Genomic DNA, 21,024 nt, shown 5'->3' with positions numbered 1-21,024 from the left:
GTTCTGGGTGTCTTCAAGAAATACAGCTTTGCATTTCTACACCCGAACCTACTGTGGGTCTTGGTTCCCCCCGTGGTGGTAGAAATTTGCTCTTGTTCTCCTTCCTACCTGGTCTTTGGCCATATGTCCACGTGGGTCACTGCTGTATGCTTCTTGAGCCAGTAAGCATTCTATCAGGCCTGCTGGCTCTCAAGACTGCATTATAGCAGATTTTTCAGAAGATTTACCCTGTCCCTGGTCACTCGGGGCTGGAGAAAGCCATGAGGCTGCCTTGTGCCCATCTGTCTGGACAGTTTATGCAGATACATACTTTGTTCCTGCATCACTGGGCCTGTGTAGCTCTTGACTGAGCGGCAGAACTCAAGTCCTCTACCTAGGGATAGGAATTCCAGAACATTCCCACAGAGGCAGGGCCCAGGACCCCTCCACAGGCACCTTCCAGCAAACCCTCCCCTCCTCCATCACAATTTTAAGCATACCCCTTACTTAACGTTCTCTCTCATCATAGTTTCTAGTAGTCCTATGCCTATATTCTCCATTTTCCCCAAGATGGTTGGATTTTTTTTCCTGTAAAATAGACAAAAACCACAATAGATGCTCAGTAAGTTATTAACTTCAAAAAGTGCAATGCCCTGCTACATGAGGCACTAGGCAAAATTAATTTGCTAGTCTTACTCCTTGCCATCTGAAAACTTGGGATCAAAAATACATTCTTTAGGGGTCAAATATGACTGTTCCTGCTGCCCTCTGAGGTTCAGGATAGAACTTAGAACTAGCCCTCTTACTTATTAATTAGGCTAAGTTCTCATAATATTTGTTAGAATTTTCCAGAAAATTGGCACTAGCACTGTGTCATGGTGTAAATAATCTTCACAACACCAAAACCACTAATAATAATAGCTAACCTTATGGAGGGCTTAAAGGGTTCTTTATTTTTCATTGGTTTATTTTCTTAAAGGTTTTTAAAATTTATTTTTATTTTGAGAGAGAGCGAGTGTGAGTAAGAGAGAGAGAGAGGGTGCACAAGCATGGGGGAGGGGAAGAGGAAGAGAGAGAGAGAAGCAGGTTCTCCCCTGAGCAGGGAGCCCGATGCAGGGCTCCATCCCAGGACCCCAGGATCATGACCTGAGCTGAAGGCAGATGCTTAATGGACTGAGCCAGCCAGGCGCCCCTTTGTATATGCTTTAAAAGTTCTTTCATCTACTCATTCATTTCACTGTGGCAGAATTTACTGAAGAGGGTGCTAGTATCATCCCCACTTTGTTCTTGTGGAAACTCCGTGGGTTGATACATGGCCCCAAACGACAGAGCACGTAAAAGGAAGAGGTAAGATTTGAATTTTGGAGGTTGGACACTGCAGCCCTCCCTCTTACACATTTGGGACTGATCTACTCATTACACAATTACTCAACTGAGTTAAAAAAGAGAAGAAAAGAAAGGCGACGTGTAGGGAATACAAGACCGGAAACACACGATGGAAAGACAACGACTGAGTGTACATTCATTCATTCATTGCAATACTTTGTCAGTGTGACTGTCCTTCAGGGCTCCCATCCTCCCTTGTACATACATGCAACCTCAATGCATACTATGTTTTACATTATTTTCATGATACCATCCTGCGGCTGTGTTTCTCCGTGCCTGTCTCCCTTGCTAGAGTGTATGTGAACTGAGGACAGAGATAACTTCCCTCTGCGTCAGGGGCTCAGTAAATATTGGCTATGGGCTGCAGCTACCTGCACTCAGTACAGGAAATAGTGTCCTTTCCAGATTACGGGTGAATGCCTCCCCTGGTTGCCCTGGTCCCAGGATTTGTATCCGTCTGTAAGCACAGAGGAAGAGAGGGTGACACCCTCTGATACTTGAGGACTGGCTATTCTGATAGCCTCATCTTGATTCACCTGTCCCCATCCTTGTGGTTCACTCCCCAGCACTGGGCACACCAATACCCTGAGGCATGTCAGGTATTTTTCTTTTTTAATCTCATCTTCTTATGTTGTGTCGAAAGCAGTGACTCGGCTCTTTGTGGCTGAACAAATGTTTGTTCAGTTGAATTTACTCTCAGAGCTGTCACCTTCTTGATGGACACCTGGAAAAGTGGCTTCTGCATCCTTAAATAATGGTGCACAGATGGTCCAAACTATTTGGATGGGGATCTAGTGAGACAGCAAACCAAGATGCTTTGCATAATGTGGGCTCCGCTTCTCCTTGAAGACTCGGTCCTTTTAAGTTGCCAGGATCTGTTCAGTAAGTCTACACCGAAGCATTTGTGTATGCACCCAACAAGCCAGCCATTCAGCAATGCCTCCTGTGTTCTTCCTGGGAATAGGGGAAGCCAAGAGGGAGAGGTCCATGTGTATCAGTATGCCCAGTGAGCTCAATGGGTAGTAGGGGAGGGGGAGCCCTTGAGGGGGCAATAATTATATTTAACAAATGGTAGGAGCCATGATAGAAATATGGACAGGGTACTAACTCTGCCTGGAATCAACAGAGAAGGAATCTTGAAGGGCCTATGAGTCTAGAAAAGGAATGTAGATGGGAAGGGAATTCTAAGCAGAGGAGTCCTGGAGAGGAGAGCCATGGATGGGACAGAGAACAAACTAGGAGTTGGGAGTCATCCCAAACAAAATTGCAACAGAGGTAGAGTGACTTTATAGACTCTCAGGAGCTCTATTCGGAAAGCAGGACATCCTGTCCTAGGCTCAGGGAAGCCAACGGGGAGTCTAGCCGCTGGAAGCCAGAGCTGCATGTGCATCTTAGAGATCATGCTGTTCCAGAAGCCTCTAGGGCCCTGTGTCACATCCCTCAGTCGGCTTCTGATTTCAGCTGCAGCTGCGGTGGACAGTTCCACAGATGCTCAGCCCCACCTCTGGCCCATGTGCCCTATTCACTTCCTGTCCCAGAGCCTTGTCCATCACCACAGGGACGCGGCTGGCCTGCACAAAAGCACACCCTGTAAGTGTGAAGCAGTTAATGCCCCCAGGGGCAATCCTGAGCTGATAGTGGGTAAATCCTCCAGCTTCCCATCCTTCAGGGAGGCAATTATTGGAGGCATTCTAGATGTTTCCGAGGAGGTCCCGGTGGTGTTAAGCCCCTGTCGCTCATAGCAGCAACTTTGGTAATACACCTTTATATTGATTGGCTTTTCCTTCTTTGCTGATTAATTTCCCTTCTTATTCACTCCTGTTTTCTAGGATATCTTCCTAATAAACCACCTGCAACCAAGCCCTTGCCTCAGGCTCTGCTTTCAGGAGAACCAAAACTGACCATGGCTGAGCCAGAATGTGGCTGAAATTGGTAGGGAAGCCAGCTGGCTGGTTGGGGTACCAGTCCTGAGTTAGAGTAGTAACTCTAAGGCATACGGTAAGCATGGAGGCTAGTGACCCATGGGAAGCAAAATGGGAAATATGTACCAGGAGATTAGGGAACCGGTGAGGAAGAGTTTATGGTTTGGGAAGGAGGAGTAAGAAGAAAGTAAAATGTTAAGGAAGAGAATGGTTATTTTAGTTTTGGACATGTTGGGTTTGAGGCATGTGTAAGAACAGGTTGTCCTATGGGGAAAGACAAAAATAATGACTTTTTAAAAAATTTTCGTTCATCTCATTGGCCCTTGAGTACTTGAAATTGCCATCCATCCATCCATCCATCCATCCATCCATCCACCCTCTGTATATTGGGTGCTTTTTATCTACGAGGAAATGTTCCCAATAGTAGAGATTGCTTTGGCCCAGATTTTCTAGAAAACAAAGCTTGGGGCAAAGATTCAGATACTTATATTTCATTTGGGAGGTGCAAACTTGGGGCAGCAAGAACAACAGAAAGGAAGCAAAGCAACTAAGAATGTGAGTGATTTGTTATTGAGCCAACTTTCACATAATGACGGGCATGGACATAAAAAGGACTAGTTGCTCAGCAGATGCATCCACTTGGCATATGGACTTCTCTGAATGGCACGCAAGAAAAAACCATGCCTCAGAGTAGTTTCTGGGAGCAAGAAAGGAGAGGTGACCTATCTGAAGATGACTCCTGCCCCATTCATTTCCTGTTTCCCACTGGCCATGGGCTGCCCCATGGAGAGTCAGCTCCACTGGATATTCAGTCCTTCAGCTCGACTGCCCCTCTGATGGTTGCTCAGGAAGCCAGGTCCCATATTCTCTGCACTGTGCGCTCTTTCACATGGGGAAGTAGTAGAAACTCTGGGCATGTGACTCATTAGTCTGATGCAGAAGGCAGAGCCCCCCCAAGTGGGCTCAAGTGGGCTTAACAGGGCATGGCGGAGGCTGTGTGAACCAAGGGGCTGGCAGCTCCCAGGGAATCAGAGGACATGCAAAAGATTTTGTCTGATGTAGGGGAGAGCAAACAAGACAAGACCTTGCCCTGATTATAAGTACGTTAAGAGAGAGAGGAAGGGCTCCTGGGTGGCTCAGTGGGTTGAGCCTCTGCCTTCGGCTTGGGTCATGGTCTCTGGGTCCTGGGATAGAGCCCCACATCTGGCTCTCTGCTCAGTGGGGAGCCTGCTTCCCTCTCTGCCTCTGCCTGCCTCTCTGCCTACTTGTGATCTCTCTCTCTGTCAAATAAATAAAATTTTAAAAGAGAGAGAGGAAAAAAGATTACCTGGCTGGATGAGGTATCTTAGTTAGGCCTTTTCAGGCTGGTGACATTTGCGGTGAAACATGAATGATGAAGAGGAGATGATGGCTAGATGCCAGTCTTTAGAAAGAGCGCTCCAGGCAGAGGGATCAGGAGATATAACGGCCTTGAGGTACAAAGAAGTTTGGTATAATTAAAGAACAAAAAGAAGGTCACCATAGCTACAGAAAAACAAACATGGGAGAGTGGACAGAAGTAGGCACAAGTTGGGTCATGGAGAATGTGGCAAAGAATTCGAAACCCTAATGCCAGTGCCATCATCATATATCCATATATTCCTATCAGTCTTCCATCCAAAAGGGGGTGATGGGGCTTTAGATAGGAATCCGGTTTGAAAGTTGGGTGGGGATGGTAGCATTCAAGGGCAAAGTCATAATCTCAAAGAGCTTTAAAGCAAACTGAATGCATAATGTCAGAACTGCTCTGATACAGTAACTGTTACACTTTATAGGAAATTGTTATTATCAACAATTATAACTGTATCAAGAAAAGTAATTACTGATACAAGTTTGGGAAGCTGTTGGCTGTGGACTGTTGTTTGCTTTCTGATAGTAATTCCATGAGGCTACAGAGCACTGGGTGGGGAAAACATATTTAATCTAATAAAGGTCGCCCTTGCATCTCTCCTGTTCTGTGACATGCCATTTACTGAATCATCCATTATTGCCCAAAGAACAAAGACGAGCTTCACTAAGCAACGGATGATAAAGTTCACTTGGAAATTGGGGAAGAAATTGCAAAACTATTTGAGGCCAAGGGCACCATCATGCACAAAAATCAATAGCTGTCAGGCAACGAGGAGGGAGGGGAATGAATAAACACAGTAAATAATGCTGAGAGATGACTTGGTGCCAAGCAGCCAATCAAGGAGAAGTCTCGGAGCTTGGCTGGGAGCTCCAGTGCTGGAATCAGACCAGTCTGAGTGTGAAACTCTGCTCTATTGGGGCATGTCTGGTATCCTGTGAAAGCCTCAGTTGACTCCTCTGCACAATGGGAAGAGAAATACACCGGCATCCTCGGTGCTAGGAGTGCTACCGAGTGAATATGAAGCTCTTGTGCATGTTCATGTCTAACTCTCAAACACCAGCAGCAGCATCACCACCCTTCCCTCCTATCCTCTCCCTCCTTCAATCACGGTTTATCAAGCACCACAAAGGATAGGATAGCACAGTGAGTTACCTTACAAAGCCTACTTCTCAGACTGTCTGAGAAGAGAGGAATAATAATAATAAATCCTACACAATTATTTAATGTAAAAAAGATGCCTATTGGGTTTTCCTTTGCCTCACATCATTGACAGTGAAATGAGCTTTATCTAAGTTATGTTCAAACTCAAAAAAGTTTAATTAGCCACACATATTCACAAGATCCTTCCCAACATTAAAAAACCATCAAAGGGAATTCAGGTTTGTGAATAAAAAACTGAAATACTGAATAGTTTATCACACTTCCCACACTGCATCATTCTTCCCTTTCATTAAAGAAAAACTTTAAACATTTGATATAAATGTTTTTGTTTCTGCTGAGTTTTGGTACAGTCTGAGAGTCTGAACAGTTTGAAACTAAGTGAGGATAAGGGTGATGAAAAGACACTTGAATGTTACAAATTGATACATAAGATGTCAAAGGTAAATAACAGTTAACTACTGTGTTCTGGCCCTGGTATAATGAGTCAGTAGCCATGATCCCCTTTATTCTTCACGTTATTTTGATAGTACACATATTACTGTCCCATTTTTTAGATAAAGTGAGGTTTAGAGTTGAGCTACTTCTTTGAAGTTGTTCTGCTTTGAGGGTATAGCTAAGAGATTCAAAAGGAGTCTGATCTGGGTTCAGAGTCTGGGCTTTTTATCAGTATGTTCTACTTCTTCATCCATCTACCAACCAACTATCCATCCATCCATCCACCCACCCACCCACTCATCTATCGAGCCATCCAAGCATCCATCCATCCACCCACCCATCCAGCCATTGACCCATCCTTCCATCCATCCATCCATCCATCCATCCATCCATCCATCCATCATGTACCATTCATTTACTATCTATCGTTTATCTATCATCCACCTATTCAACATCCATCCATCTATCTATCCACCAATGAATCCATTTATCCATCCTTCCACTCACCCATGCATTCTTTCATTCCTTCCACTTACTAATTAAGCAATTTATGTTGGTGATGCCTCACTGTTCTATCTTAATTCTGTCCTGTTTTCTCTCCATTGCCAATGCTAAAGCCTACACCAACCCACATCTTCTCTTGCTTGGACAACTGAACTGCAGTGGCCTCTTACCTGGTTTCCATGTTTCCATGCTTTCTTCTCTCTAGTTCATTTTCATCACAGCTACCAAAGTGATCTTCTCGAGGGGCATATTACTCCCAATTAAAGTCCTCTGTCTTATCAATGCCTTATCAGCCTACTCTGGCTGAAACTCTGGCACCTTTCTCACTGGCTGATTTCTGGCTCATGCTATTTCAGACACGCTGCTCAACTGTCTATTCCTCAAACAAGCCAATGTTGTTCCTGCCTTAGGAACTTGCCAATTGCTGCTATGCCCTGAATGTTCTTCCTTAAGAGACTCCTTCCTTCTCATTATATCTAACTCAGCTCACATTACCTCCTAAGAGATGATTTTCCTAATCAAGTCAATAAAAAAGGAATGCACTCTGTTTGGCGTCCCTAGTTGGTCTTCAATATAGTGTTGTACTTTTTTCCCCCTTTTATCACACATTCCTATAATCAATTATAACATTTGGTTGTCCAATCCCCCCTTCTTTAACTTCCCCAGATATACGTACATACTGGAGGGCAGGAGCCTTGTGCAAACTAAAGCATAACTCAAAATGTAAATGCGTATTGCTTGACTACTACATTCTTGGTCCTGTTGTTCATGCTGGGCTACAGTGAAGAACAAGGCAGACATGGTCCCTGATCTCAGAGAGGCTACATGATAGCATAGAGAGTAATTGCAGAGAGTGGCCACTGTTGTATGTAAACACAGTGATATAATAGAACTACAGAGACAGGGCAAGAGGGTGTGCCTTTAGATCATCTGATCAGAGGAAGTCTTTCTGAGATGGTGGCATTTGAGCTAGGATGGAGAAAGAAGAGAAGTCAGTCTCTCAAGGAACCAGAGTGTTCCATGCAGAGGGAATAATACATGCAAAGGCACTGGGGTAGACTCAGACCAAGTCTATTAAAGGAACAGAAATGAGACCAGTGTGGCTGGCTAATAGTAGTGTGGCGGTGGCAAGGAGAGGTGTACAGAAAGAAACTAGAGGTGATTGGGGCTTCCATAATGATGAGGAGTTCTTAATATAGATTTTCCAGATTTGGCAAATAAAAATAAACGACACTCAGGTAATTTGAAAGCTACACATTGAATTTCAGAAAAAAACAGATAACTTTTTAATAGAGTTATGTCCCAAATATTGCATGGCAGATGCTATAGTAAAAAGTATTTGTTGCTAATCTGAAATTCTAAGTTGACCAGACATTTTGTATTTTATCTGGTAACCCTGTTTGAAGACAACACCCCATATCTGATCAATGTGTGACAATGTCCCAGAATCCTGGACCATGTTGCTGTCCCCTGATCATGGTGGAGAATTTAAAGATATTGGAACAGGCAATTAGTTGAATTATCACTCATTCCCATCTACTTGGAGAAAAAAAGACATGAGGAAATTGAAAGTGCATTTATCTCTGGAACATATTAAATAATGATTATTCCAGGCGATTTACTCTCATAATTATGTTAAAACTGAGTGGCCATATGTTTCCCTTAAGGGAGGGACCATATCTAATTGACTTTAGATCTTTTCAACAGACCCAGCACAGTACCTCGCGCATATATATAGGTCCTTAGTAATAAGTGTTCATTCGTTAAGAAGAAGGAAAGCCAGTTGAGGATTTCTCTTGCTCTATTTCTATCTCATGGAAAAGACACAGATCTCAGGGACTCAAACCGTGATAACTGAACTTTTCTTACTCTTCCCACTAGATTATGAAGGAGAAAAAGAGAAGCTTCCTTGCTATAGGCATAACTGATACTTGTCAGTATTCAGTTCTCTTCTACCTCCAGGTATGTGTACAATTAACACTTCCTCCCCAGCAAGAGGAGGGTGTTGCTCTGTGACTAGTTTTGGTCAACGAAACATAGAGAAATGCCCGTGGTACTCATGGGCCAAAGCATTTACCCCCAGTCCTCTTTTCTCTGTGGTAGCATGTTGGTGCCATAGGAGGTAGAACTGCATCAGCTTGGTTCCAACAAGCAGAAACTCCACCATCCTGCACAGGACATGTAGCATGAGCAAGAATGAAATTTCATTGTTTGAAGCACTGAGCTTTGAGGGTTGTTTGTTACCACAATGTAACTGACTGATGGAACCCTAGAGTTTCTGGGAGTCTATAACACTGTCACATTTCTAATGAGGCTTTAGACCTAAGTTAGGCAGTCTCAGAGCCAAGGAATAGAACTGCTGTAGCTTTTCTGAACATGTGTGCATAAGAAGGATGCTCTGATTCTCCACTTAGTCCACTCTTGTTAGTTTAGAATAAACTCCAAGCTACAGCCCAAGGGATGGGAGGAGTGAAAATTTTCCTGGTGGAGTTGAATATAAATGAGCCTGGAAGCACCTTGAGGGCAAGGTCTGGTCATCCTTATCCCCAAAGATCCCAGCACATACCTGGGTACACAGTAGTCAGGGCACATAGGACTGTCCTCTGGACACATCAACAAGGTCATGTCACTCAACCACTCAAATCCTCTCATGGCTTTTTCATCTCACTCAGAGCAAAAGCCAAAGTCTATACATTATCTTCTTATTAGGCCTTGGATAGCTGTAGCTTTAGACTTTCAAGTGAAATTATTTATACTGGATATTGCTTTATCTGGCTTTTATCATATAGGATACACATTGGGATATGTAATTTTACCCATTAAAACCTGAATTTATGTTACCTGTCTTATTATCTTTTCATACAAAAATCTGAAATATTTTAATATGATAATGATAGAAGCAAATCCCAAATGAAGCATGATAGCCAGCTGTATTAGTCAACAATTAGCAAAATATCCTAAAACTTAAACAAAGTGTGGCTTAAAACAAGACAAAAAAATATTGTCTCATAGGTCCTATGAGTCAGGAATTTGGGAGAAGCCCAGCTGGGTAGCTCGGAGGCCGAGTGTATCCTGAGTTTATAGGCATGATGTTGTCTGGGACTACAGGAGTCTAAAGACTAGACTGGATGTGGAGCATTTATTTTCAAGATGGTGCTCTTACATGGCTGTTGGCAGGAAGCCTCAGTACCTCACAACATGGGCCTCTCCATAGGGTGGCTTGAGTCTCCTAACAACATGACAGCTGACTTCCCACAGAACAAATAATCCAAGAGAAAGAATGGAAGCCACAATGTCTTTTATGACCTCGTCTCAGAAGTCACACCCTACTGTTTGTGCGGTGTTTTATTGGTGATACAAGTCATCCCTGTTCACTGTGGGACTACATGGGACATAAACATGGAGGTCATCGGGCGCCATCTTAGCCACTGGCTGCATCTAAACAGCAGGTGGTGATAGTGGTATGCAGGAAGAGCACAAGGGAACTTCTGGAAATCATTCCCCATACTTTCCAAATTCACCTATACCTTCCTCTGCCTACAAAAGAAGGGAACTCTGGTTAACATGTTAGATGCTCACAGATGCAGAATTTCCAAGGGGGGGACTCCTTTCAGTATAACTGCAAAATGTTGTCTACTCTGGGTCTTCTGCCTAAAGAAACAAACCCATATTCAGTCCAACATTCTCTCCCAAGAAAGTTGCTCTCTGTAATTGGCAGAAATGCTTTGTCAAATGGCAGATGTGATGTGCCATCTCTGTGTTTTAGTGTCGGAAACATGGTTGGTTCTTCTTCTTCTTATCTTCTTCCTGTGCTCTGGCCCATCTCCATAGCCACACCCTTTTCTCCCTTTCCAACAATATGTTGCTGGCCCCACGCACTGACTTTTTACAGAGGGGACCACGGGCATGCCTCTTTGGAGAAGATTGCTTTGTGTTTAATCTGTTTACTTGACATAATATTCTGCCCATGTCTATATTTCCTATTTTTCATAACAGGACTTTCAAACTGGGCTATGCATCTTAACTCAACACTCATTCTTATTCTTTCCCTTGTACCTTGCTGGACATTTCTCAAGTACATTGTTTATAAAATATGTAAGCACGCAGCCTTAAAAAGGACCTGTTCCTGTAAAATGGCCAATAACAATAGCTTTGCTGTTCAACATTATCACTGCCCAGACTCACTTATCCCCTCAAAATAGTGTTCACCGTATCAACGCAATGCCATCCATTTTGTTCCTGATCATGACACTATTTCTTGGTATTTTTACAGAACAAGACATTACTCAAAGCCAAAAAACTGACATGGAATGCCAATAAGGAAGAGCTAACCCAGCAAGGACAGAGAAAATAGTCACTTAATCCCCACCGTTAGTCCCAAATCCTCCAGGAAGATTTGTAGTGTAATGTTCAGAGATTTTGTTGAGCAACCCATCATTAATGCTAATAAGAATCTGACATCATGGTCTCTTTTCTAGAAACCTCTGCTGTCCACCAAGAAATGCTCAGTGGGAAACACATCCACCATCCACCTTCCTGCCTACGAGACCAAAATTCATTATTGCCACTCTGCAACCTAGAATTTTTTTTTAACTTGTTAATGCTGCTGAGGGTGGCAAAATAATGCCTCTGGCAACCCTGTATATTTGCTGTTGCCATCTTCACTGATAAATTGCCCAATTTTCTTAGCAAATTCAGCAACAATAACAGTTTTCTGCTAGCAAAATAACCTTTCATTTCATAAAAAAAACGGGATGGAATGGAAACAAGCAAAGAGGTTTCATGTCTCCTATAAACTGAAGTTCCTACTTTTCTGTTTTCACTAGCTGTGGGTGGGGACTGGTTTTTCAATCTTGATAAATAAAAATGCTACCTTTTAGATTTAGACTATTGCTGTCCTTGGACTGGCTGGCCAAATAATTTTGGTTGAAAAGATCTATTATAATACTTTATAACTTCATAGGAGATGTAATGGATGATTTTTTTTCATCTGCCTGACATATATTCCCCTCATGATCTGATAGCAACACCCCACTTTTCTATGGCTGAGATTCTTGGTAATTGTGTTCAGTAGAACATATTGTGGGAATTACTGCTTTAATCCATCAAAAAGGAAAGAAACATCCTCAAAGACAGATCTGGATGAAGAGAATGATCTGATTTCAACATTGGTTATGTACCTCTGCCAAAGAGGCAGAGAAGGAAAAGTGAAAGAAAAAGTACGTGTGGCAATCCCAGTTCTCATCATGACCCATACCTAACACCAAGGTAAGGCCAAAGACTGGAAATTTGGTGTGATGTCAACTGGAACAAAGAGAAAAATAAAAGCAAGAATCATGAGCCATCGCCATGGGGAGACCATCTTGCAAACTGCCTATGATGCCTACTCTCAGAGATGCCTAGGCAGGAAAAATATAAGCATACAAGTTACAAAACCATTAGCAACCAGACACTGATGGTAAAATAACTTCCCAGTAAAGTGAAAACTAAGAAATTCTGACTTTGTGCTTTACTGGTGCTCAATCCTCAATACCCCGATTTAGTTTTAATCCTAACATTCAAGCCCAAATTTTTGGTGAAGTCAAACTCCACCCTGAGTATGTCTGTGGCTTCTTCCCAGCTGTCAACCAAACACAGACAGGTAGGAAGGTACATAACTATGACATGATATGCAATATGATGCAGGCAATGGAGTACAGAAAAGCACCCTAGGCTCTGGGGTCGTGTTGACTGGGGTGGAATTCTGACTCTATCACTTGGCACATTGGCAAAATGACTGATCTCCTTGTGCCTCAGTTTCCTTGTTTCCAAAAGGCTGAGCATTCCATCTAGTTCACAGGGTTTAACATAGCGTGAGTAAGATTTGGTATGTAAGGTCTGTGAAGAGGACTGGTGTAGTATGAGGTTCTATCCTTCCTTTTCCCAGTCTTCCTTTCGGACAATTAAAACGTGGACATAAAGACATAAGTTTCAACTCTTCATAGTTGAGGAGCTTTGCTTTTTTCTATAGTTAGAGAATGTCCCTCTGACCCAAGATGATCAAATACATGGCAGCAGGCACTAGTGGCTGGCTATGAATGCACTCTAATTTATTATATTTATAGCTCCTTGGCTTTCATTGTAGGAGCACCCTTCACCTACTCTTGGGCATACTGTTCAGGAGAGGCTAAGCCAAACTGCCTCTGAATCCAGGGTAGGGAACATGACTCATGCTTGGTCACTGGAATTGGCTCAGGGGTGGACATATGACCCAAGCAGGCCAATGAAACTCAAACCAGGAAGTTTTCTGGTACAGTAGAGAAAAAGTTTACTTTGCATTGGAATTGCTAAACTGGATGCTTCTAGGGGTGCTGCCAGTGGAACCGAATAACCAAAAGTGGAGCTGATATAGATGAATACTTAAATGAGTAAGACTGAGTCCTGACAACAGCATTAGAACTCCCGGATCCAGTTAATGTTGATACAAGTTTTATTCTTTTGCTTTTTGGATACATGATGAAAACATTTATCTGTTTATTCTTTTACTTTCAACCTATTTGTGTTTTTTAATCTAAAGCATGTCCCTTGTAGACATCATATAACTTGATCCTATTTTTATCCACTCTGCTATCCTCTCTACCTTTTGATTGGACTGTTTGATTCATTTACATTTAATGTAATCCTTTAAAAAGTAGGATTTACATCTTCCATTTTGCTCTATGTTTTCTGTACATCTCCTCTCTTTAATAGTCTTCCATTTTTCCATTAATGAATTGTTTTGTATTAAATAGATATTTTCGTTTTACCATTTTCTGTGTTCCTTCTTTTATAATATATTTTAAGTTATTTTTCTTAGTAATTTCCCTAGGGACTGCAATTAGTGTCTTAACTCATAATAATCTAGTTTGGATTAATGCTAACTTAATTTTAATAGGATACAGAAATTTGAACTCAGATAAAGAACAATTCCTTCCCTTCTCCTCTATGCTATTTTCGTCATCCAAATTACATCTTTATACATTATAAGGCCATGGCTTGGTTTTATAATTATTTGTTTAAGTAGTTGTCTTTTAAATCAGATAAAAGAAGAGAATTACAAAAAGTATACATTTATTTATACTGTATTACTTATGTAATTACTTTTACTGGTATGAATCAATACTTTCTTCTCTTTTTTTCTTATAAAAGCTTGAAGTCCAATTATTTGTATCCTAACGTGTCTTTTGTGATATTGCATGCCATGGGGGACATCTAAAAGGGCAATGGGCACCGTGTCGAATGAGCTATCTCCTATATAAGCCTATCTTCTGTTTCTGGATTCAGGGACATCAGGTTAATGAAATATAGTGAATTATTATAAGACACATTTATTTAAGATAATCAGTATCTTCTAACTCAGGGCAACCAAATTTAAATAAGAAACTTGTAGATTAAAGATGTTATAAATTCTTTTATATTCTTCCTATCAAGTTTAATTTTCCTCCCCCTGACTAGGCTGGCCTAGTGGCTCGCTTACTAATAGAATATGGCTGAAGTGATGTTGTAGACTATCTGCAACTAGGTTTCAAGAGACCTTGTGGCTTCTGTCTGAATTTCCTGGAATTCTCACTCTGGGACCTTGAGCCATCACATGAGTCCAGCCACCTAGATTGTATGCTGTGCTGGAGAAGTCTCATGGAGGTGCTCTAGGTGACAGACCCAGGAAATCCCAGACTTCCAACCATCTCTGTGCCAAGGCACCAAGCATGTGAGTGGAGCCATCTTAGGTTCACCATACCAGCTCATCCACCAGCTGAAGAGGAATGAGAGGCCTCTGCTAACATCATATGAAACAGAAGAGACGTCTATCAAAGCTCTGTTGAACTCCTGACCCACAAAATCACAAGATATAATTAAACAGTGGTTGTTTTAAGTCACTGTGTGTTGGGCAGTTGGTTATGCAGCAAGAGATTATGTTACAAAGGGATTCAGACCTTGTTCAGGTGAATCGGGCAGAATGGACTGCTGGGAATCATCTAGATGCAGGGCCTTAAACTCAAGTACCAGTAGAGGCCGTCCAGGCAGGTAACATAAATGAATCAATAATCTGGGTGGATGGGGCTTGATTTATGCAACCCAGAGAGCATAGGTCATGTCTGGAGAGGAAAGCCAATTGTTGCCCTGAGGAAACACAAGCCTAGTGTTGCCAGACTTTTCAAGAGCTGTCAGATTTTCAAATGCAAAAATCCCAATTTTTTAACTGTTGGGAACTAATTAAAAAATATATATATATAACATTACCTTGCAAGCCAAGTAACACACACCTGCAGGCTGCACTTTCTCCCTAGCTACTAGTTTGTAATCTGACCCAACCCCCTCATGTACAGATGAGAAAATGTTAGTTCAGATAAGGGATGTGTCATGCTTGAGTTCCACTCTGTGTTAACATTCGGAAAAGGCCCGGGGCCCATGTCTTCCGTGCATGGTCTGGGGCTCTCGTGTGCCTGGTCAAGTCAGAGAATTCTCAGCCAGGTGGCACTCTTGGGGTCCTCAGGTTTAACAGAGATGAAACCGATATTACTTTAAGGCCTCAGCAAGCTCTCAGTATGGAACTTTCCAGAATTAGCAGAACCATAGCTCATAATGCCCAAGAATGCCCATATCCCTATAGGAGGGGGCAGGAAGAAATTTCTGGCCTTCCACCAGAGTTTCCCTCTGAGCCACAAGACTTTTATTTGTTTAATTTGTTCATGCTTGCCAGTGACATTTGCTTTGTACCATGAACTTGTATGGTAAACAAAAGTATGTCAACTGATATCCTCTTTCATCAAAACTTATTGGGAGGGCACACACAACAATTTGCTTCATTTGTCTCCCAAATAAGTGAAGACTCTGTATTAATTAAGGCAGGCTCACTGCTGTACCTAAGAATCTCACATTTTAAGTACTTGAACATAATACAAAGATTACTCTTGCTTATGCAACAGTTCAGTGTGGGTGTGCATGTGACTGCTTTTTGCTGTCCTCCAAAGAGAGACTTGTGGGCCAAGTTCCTTCCATCCATGTCTCTGATGTCACCTTGGGCCTTGGATCTAGCCTTATGGATGGGGAAGACCCAGACAGGAAGGGTTGCATTGGAAAGGTTCTTTGTCTGTTTTAGATAGGCTAGGACTGGACATCCATGCATGTCAGTTCTGGTTACATTTCACTGGCCAAACCACAGTCATGTGATCCTTCTCTACAGCAAGGGTGGCTGGGAAATGTAGTCTAGCTGTGTGCCCAGGAGGAAACAGAACTGAATTCTTGACCCCAACAAGCCCTGTTCTTCAGGGCTGGCTTCATGTAAGGGGTACCCTGAGCTGGGTTGGGCTAAATGCTAAAAGCACCTTGACCTCACAGGGTGGGGCAGAATCAAGATTTTCAAGCTTCTTCAGCATTTCAGAGATTGTAGAACTGCCTGCTATTTCTACCACAGAAGGACTCGTACAAGGGACCGTGGCCAGATTTCCATATTGCTGTTCAGATTAGAAAGAATAGTAACTAGTTACGGAACATCTTCTGGAAATTGTCATACTCTGTATCAAAAGTTCAAACGGAATGTATGCTGCTGATATTAAGGTCCATGTTGCTAACAATAATCACTAACACTTACTCAATGCTTACTACATGCCAGGAACTGTTAGAGAAGCATTTTGGCCGGGGGCTGGTCAAAGAAGCTTGGTGCAGCATCAGGTATTTAGGTAGGATTTTTTTTAAAAAGTCAGAATCAAGGTTAGAATGGAGGCCCTAAAACAGTGTTCTGGTTTGATAGAGTGAGATTTATGTCAGTGAGGTTGATAAAAAATGTTGGCCTCCATTACCTTTGAAATATATGAGTGGAACAGCAGTTGGCAAATACGGAGATGCAGAAAATCTGCCTCATGCATCGTAAAGCATCCTGGACCCAGAATTAATCTAGGGCTCTCTCACTGAATTTGCACGTATTGTCTGCCCTCAGCGTCTTGCCTGGTGACCAGGACTCTGGTGAAAAACAAAGAGAAACCAATGCAGTTTAATTCTTGGCAAAGTAAATAAGAGTATTGCAGTCTAGCATTTGGTGGTACTATGGAAGAACAAAAATATTCAAAGCAGACGTCTCTTCTGCTTTCCTTGGGAGAGAACCTCCGGCTGATGGTGGGAGAGCCAAGTAGGTCCCTCCCAGAAATGTTTTCCATTTCTGATTTCTTGATTGGCTTTATTCTGTACTCTTCCCTGGCTACTAAGCACAGCTGGCCTGTGTCTGGAGATCACTGGGTGGGCGAGGTCCTGAAGTGGGTGGGCTTCGTTCCTGCCCCACCCCCACGCAGCATCCTTCTCTGCTTGTGTGAGTCTCTCATGTCCTGTTCCCGAGGTTCAGAAGACTAATGTCAAATTAACGAATTTTAATTAAATTGTCATTATCCGAATGTCTTATTCCTCCAGGAGTATTTGAACCCTGGAAAAAGGGTTGTCAGCTAGGAGAGGGTCATTTCTCTGTTGCTGGATTCCAGGTACCATGAAGAAATTAGGTTTCAGTGGGGCTAAGAAGCAGTGATGACTTCACAAGACGCAAAAACCTGCCCTAGGAAGGAGTTTCACAGGGACAATGGCTGAAGATGAAAAGTTGGGCCAGACAGCCTGATTGTGGGGAGAGAGGGTCAGTTAGGGAGCCCGGACAGGCTGCATTTAGGCACTGCCTCCGCCACGCACTTGTCGCATGGCCCGGGGCAATTTATTTTTTCTGAGACTCAGCTTCCTGACCGAGAAATGGCCATAAACTGCCTTAATGAGATAAAATTAACAACGAGATCAGATTTGCCAAAATGCCCGAACTGTAAAATGTCAAATTAAAGGGAAGTTATCTCTGTTTTCCTAAGGAGGCTCTATTTCTGACCTCTGACTGGAGGGTCCTAATGGGGAAGTGACTCAGCATCCTCAGTCACCAGGTGGTGCAGAGGTGGGGGGCACTTCTGCTTGGTGGTGGGGAATGGAGGTGTGTCTCAGGGATTTAAAGGAAATCAGGGAAAAGAATGTCAGTGGGGAGGGGAGGGGCCTTCCAGGACCACAGTAAAAGCTGATGCACCATCTGGCCAGGGGAGGCCAACACCCAAACTCACAGTACATTGCCTGGGGAGACCTGTTCAGGGTATAAATTGGTGCCAGTGCAGGTCACTGCCCTCCAAAGGGTTTGCAGAGCCAGAAAAAGAGAAGCCTATATCCCTGGGGAGTGAGTAGGTCCAAGCCTGGATCCTTGCTGGCGCTTGACGTTCTGGCTGTTGCTGGACTGGGGTGGAAGGTGGGGGCGGGCTGGCCCGCTGGGCTATCTGCACGGCCCTGTATGAATCAATGAGGTCCTAGGCGATGCTGAATGTCGTGGGGCAACTTCGAGGGGTGGTTGGGCTTTGGCATCATATCCAGTGTTGTGTTAGTTCGAAAAGACCCAGAGGTGGGGTGGAGAGGCATGGCACCTGGCGGCTAAGTCGGCTAAGCGGCTGCCCTTCAGCTCAGGCCATGATCCCAGGGTGCTGCGACTGAGCCCTGCATCGGGCTCCCTGCTTGGTGGGGAGTCTGCTTCTCCCTCTTCTTCTGCCTGCTGCTCCCCCTGCTTGTGCTCTCTGACAAATAAATAAATAAATTCTTAAAAAAAAAAAAAAAAAAAGACAGAGGGGGATTCTGTGGTCCTGTGTGCTTGGCCACATATTGTCTTGGGGGTAACCAGGGTCCTTGCGTCCTGTCAGAATGGGGATGCTGTGTCACGGTGTCACAAGGTGTCAGCTAACAGCCCCAGGCCTCAGGCATCCAGACACCTCCCGGGCTCAGGAATTCAGGACCGTGAGACCAGCCCCCACCAACTGATTGGAACTCATGGGTAAAAGAAACCTGATTTGGTATTACTCTGTAAATGTCACCTGCCTAGTGCTTATCCACTTGTGGAGTATTAATTACTCATGTGGCTCTGGTTTCCATGGGATCATATGAGCACAAGAAAGAAGGAAAGGAAAAAACACCATAGAAATTAGAACATGGGTGACAGCAGCTCAAACCTTACTTTTCTATCCTTCCTCCTCTTATATTTATGCAAATATAGCACCATTATTCCCTATGCCAACGCCATTCAGATATATATTTACATTGCAAATAAACAAGGGTCTTTGTTTTCCGTTGGAGGCCAGAACGTTCTAGCTCTTCCATTGCTCCAAAGATACTGGACCAGTCTCTCGCTGTGGCCTGTGAGTTGCCCCTCACCCTTCCCGTGCCTGTGGAAGAGAGTAATTGATCATGTCATGCTTTTCTGCTGAGCCAGAGCCAGCCTCAGAATCCTTCACGACACAGTGGTCCAGGCGGCCAATACCAATTGATTGGAATTGGTATAAGAGATAAAAACGATGTGTCATCTTTGATTTAATCTCTCCCTACCTTAAGTTAATCTGATTAGGAAAAGAATGCAGAGGTTTACCGCCTTTTTTTCTCCTCCTTGGTCCTGATGTTTGCTTCACGTTAATCAGAGAGCTTTGGCTCAATGAGGAGTGGTACAGAGGCAGGAACAAAAAGAATTTTGGAAGCCATGCACAGACCCAAGTCCAAACCTGTTCTCTCTCTCCCCGCCTCCAACCCCATTCCCCCTTCCCCCGAATCTTAACTCCCAAGGCAGCAAAAGGTGAGGGAATGTGGCAAAATAGAGGGCAGAGCCTACCCATGGGGAGAGGGAGCTAGGGCTCTCAGTAGTGTCATTTCTGTCTGGATTTAGCTAAGGACATGGGCCAAAGCTTGGAGGAGTCCAGCCGCTGAAGGTGCCAGGCAGGAAGCAAGTCACAGGGCCACCCAGTAGGAAAAACAAAAAGAAAACAAGGGTTGCCATAGTTCCCCCTTCTTGGAGTTTGGATTTTTCCAAGTTGGCTAACATAAGACTCTTTTCAAAGAGTGAGTCCAGTGTTAAGTTAGATGCGTTTCTAGGATGGCTTCCTCATTCATTCACTCAACAGAAGTTACTGAAAACCCACTAGGAGCCGGGTACTGTACCAGTTACTTGGGATACCTCCGTAAACAAGAGACCCAGTCCCACCTTCAGGGAAGCGACAGGCAACCGCCAGACAATCGAATGCCTGAAATAAACGTGTAATTTTCATGAACTCCGGTGAGGTCTCAAAGGCAGAAAATGCAAAACACTGTGGGCGTTATTGATCTACACATGTACATACATGTTGGCATGAGTACCCCACCATCAAACACACAGGCTTGACTTGAAATTGGGGTAACAGTCAATTTTAACTCTGCCTTCAGGAGCAAAGATCAAAACACTATCGGGGAGTTTGGTCTGTTGAGATGGGATCTGACTTGTGGTCTCTTGCTCATTTAGCAGTAATTCATTCAACACCAAACATAATGGATTTTCTTTTTCAACAAAACCTATCTTTAGAGACTTTACAGAAAAGGAGTATATTGCATTTACAGCCAAACCCCCTCTGAGTCAGAGGGTAAAAGCAGGACACACAGTTTGGACACTTATGGAACTGGGTCCAGCAAAGTCCTCTGACTTAAACCCCTCATGTCTGTGTAGCAGGCTCAGTCCAAAAGCACAGTTAGAAATCAGAGCCTCACGTTAGCCCAGTGAGGCTGAGAGGAGAGGTTATCGTCCCGGTGTTTTTTCTGAAACAACACAGGCCAGGTCAACTTATACTTTTTTTTTCTCTTTCAGCTCAGTGTTCACATTTACTGAAATAAGCTAATAATCCCAGTCCCTTGGTAGACAAATCAATTTTATTTGCCAATGCAAAAAGAAGAGGAAGAGCTACAGCAGAAAACAGACCTTTATAGTTTTCCAAGAGAGGAGTCCCTAAGCTTCTGTGAAAAACAATACTTCCTCATTGAACAAACACAGCCCCCAAGATGGCCCCCAATCATGGCTGCCTCCTGCCGTTCCTGCCCTCATACAGTCTTTCCCCACACGGTTTCCTACAAGGTTCTGTCTTGAATGATCTCTCTCCTTTTCTCTCAGATGTCTCTCTCTGGGGAAGCACTCTGCTGGGTCATGAGTGGATCTGTGAAGGAGACGACGTGGCACGGAAGCGAGATCTCCCACCCCAGCCCCAGTCAAACCTTCGGATGACTGCGGTTCTGGCTAACAACTGCTTGACCACAATCTCACGAAGACCCTGAGCCAGAAGCATCCAGATTAACTTCTATCAGTTCCCTGATCCCCACAGAATAAATGCTTATCGTTCAAAGCTGCTACAGCTCGGAGTCATTTGTTACATGGCAGTAGATAACTCA

At 43.5% G+C, this 21,024-nt stretch overlaps 1 protein-coding gene across 2 annotated transcripts in view; it reads right to left on the bottom strand.

Annotated features, from left to right (window-relative positions):
• Positions 1–21,024, bottom strand: part of KAZN (kazrin, periplakin interacting protein) — a 1,028,312-nt gene that overhangs the window by 531,782 nt on the left and 475,506 nt on the right. The window lies entirely within an intron of this gene.

Source organism: Mustela nivalis, assembly GCF_964662115.1.
Source record: "Mustela nivalis genome assembly, chromosome: 10".
Taxonomy (NCBI): domain Eukaryota; kingdom Metazoa; phylum Chordata; class Mammalia; order Carnivora; family Mustelidae; genus Mustela; species Mustela nivalis.
The sequence above is the reverse complement of the archived record's forward strand: the minus strand, read 5'-3'. Positions and strand labels throughout refer to the sequence as shown.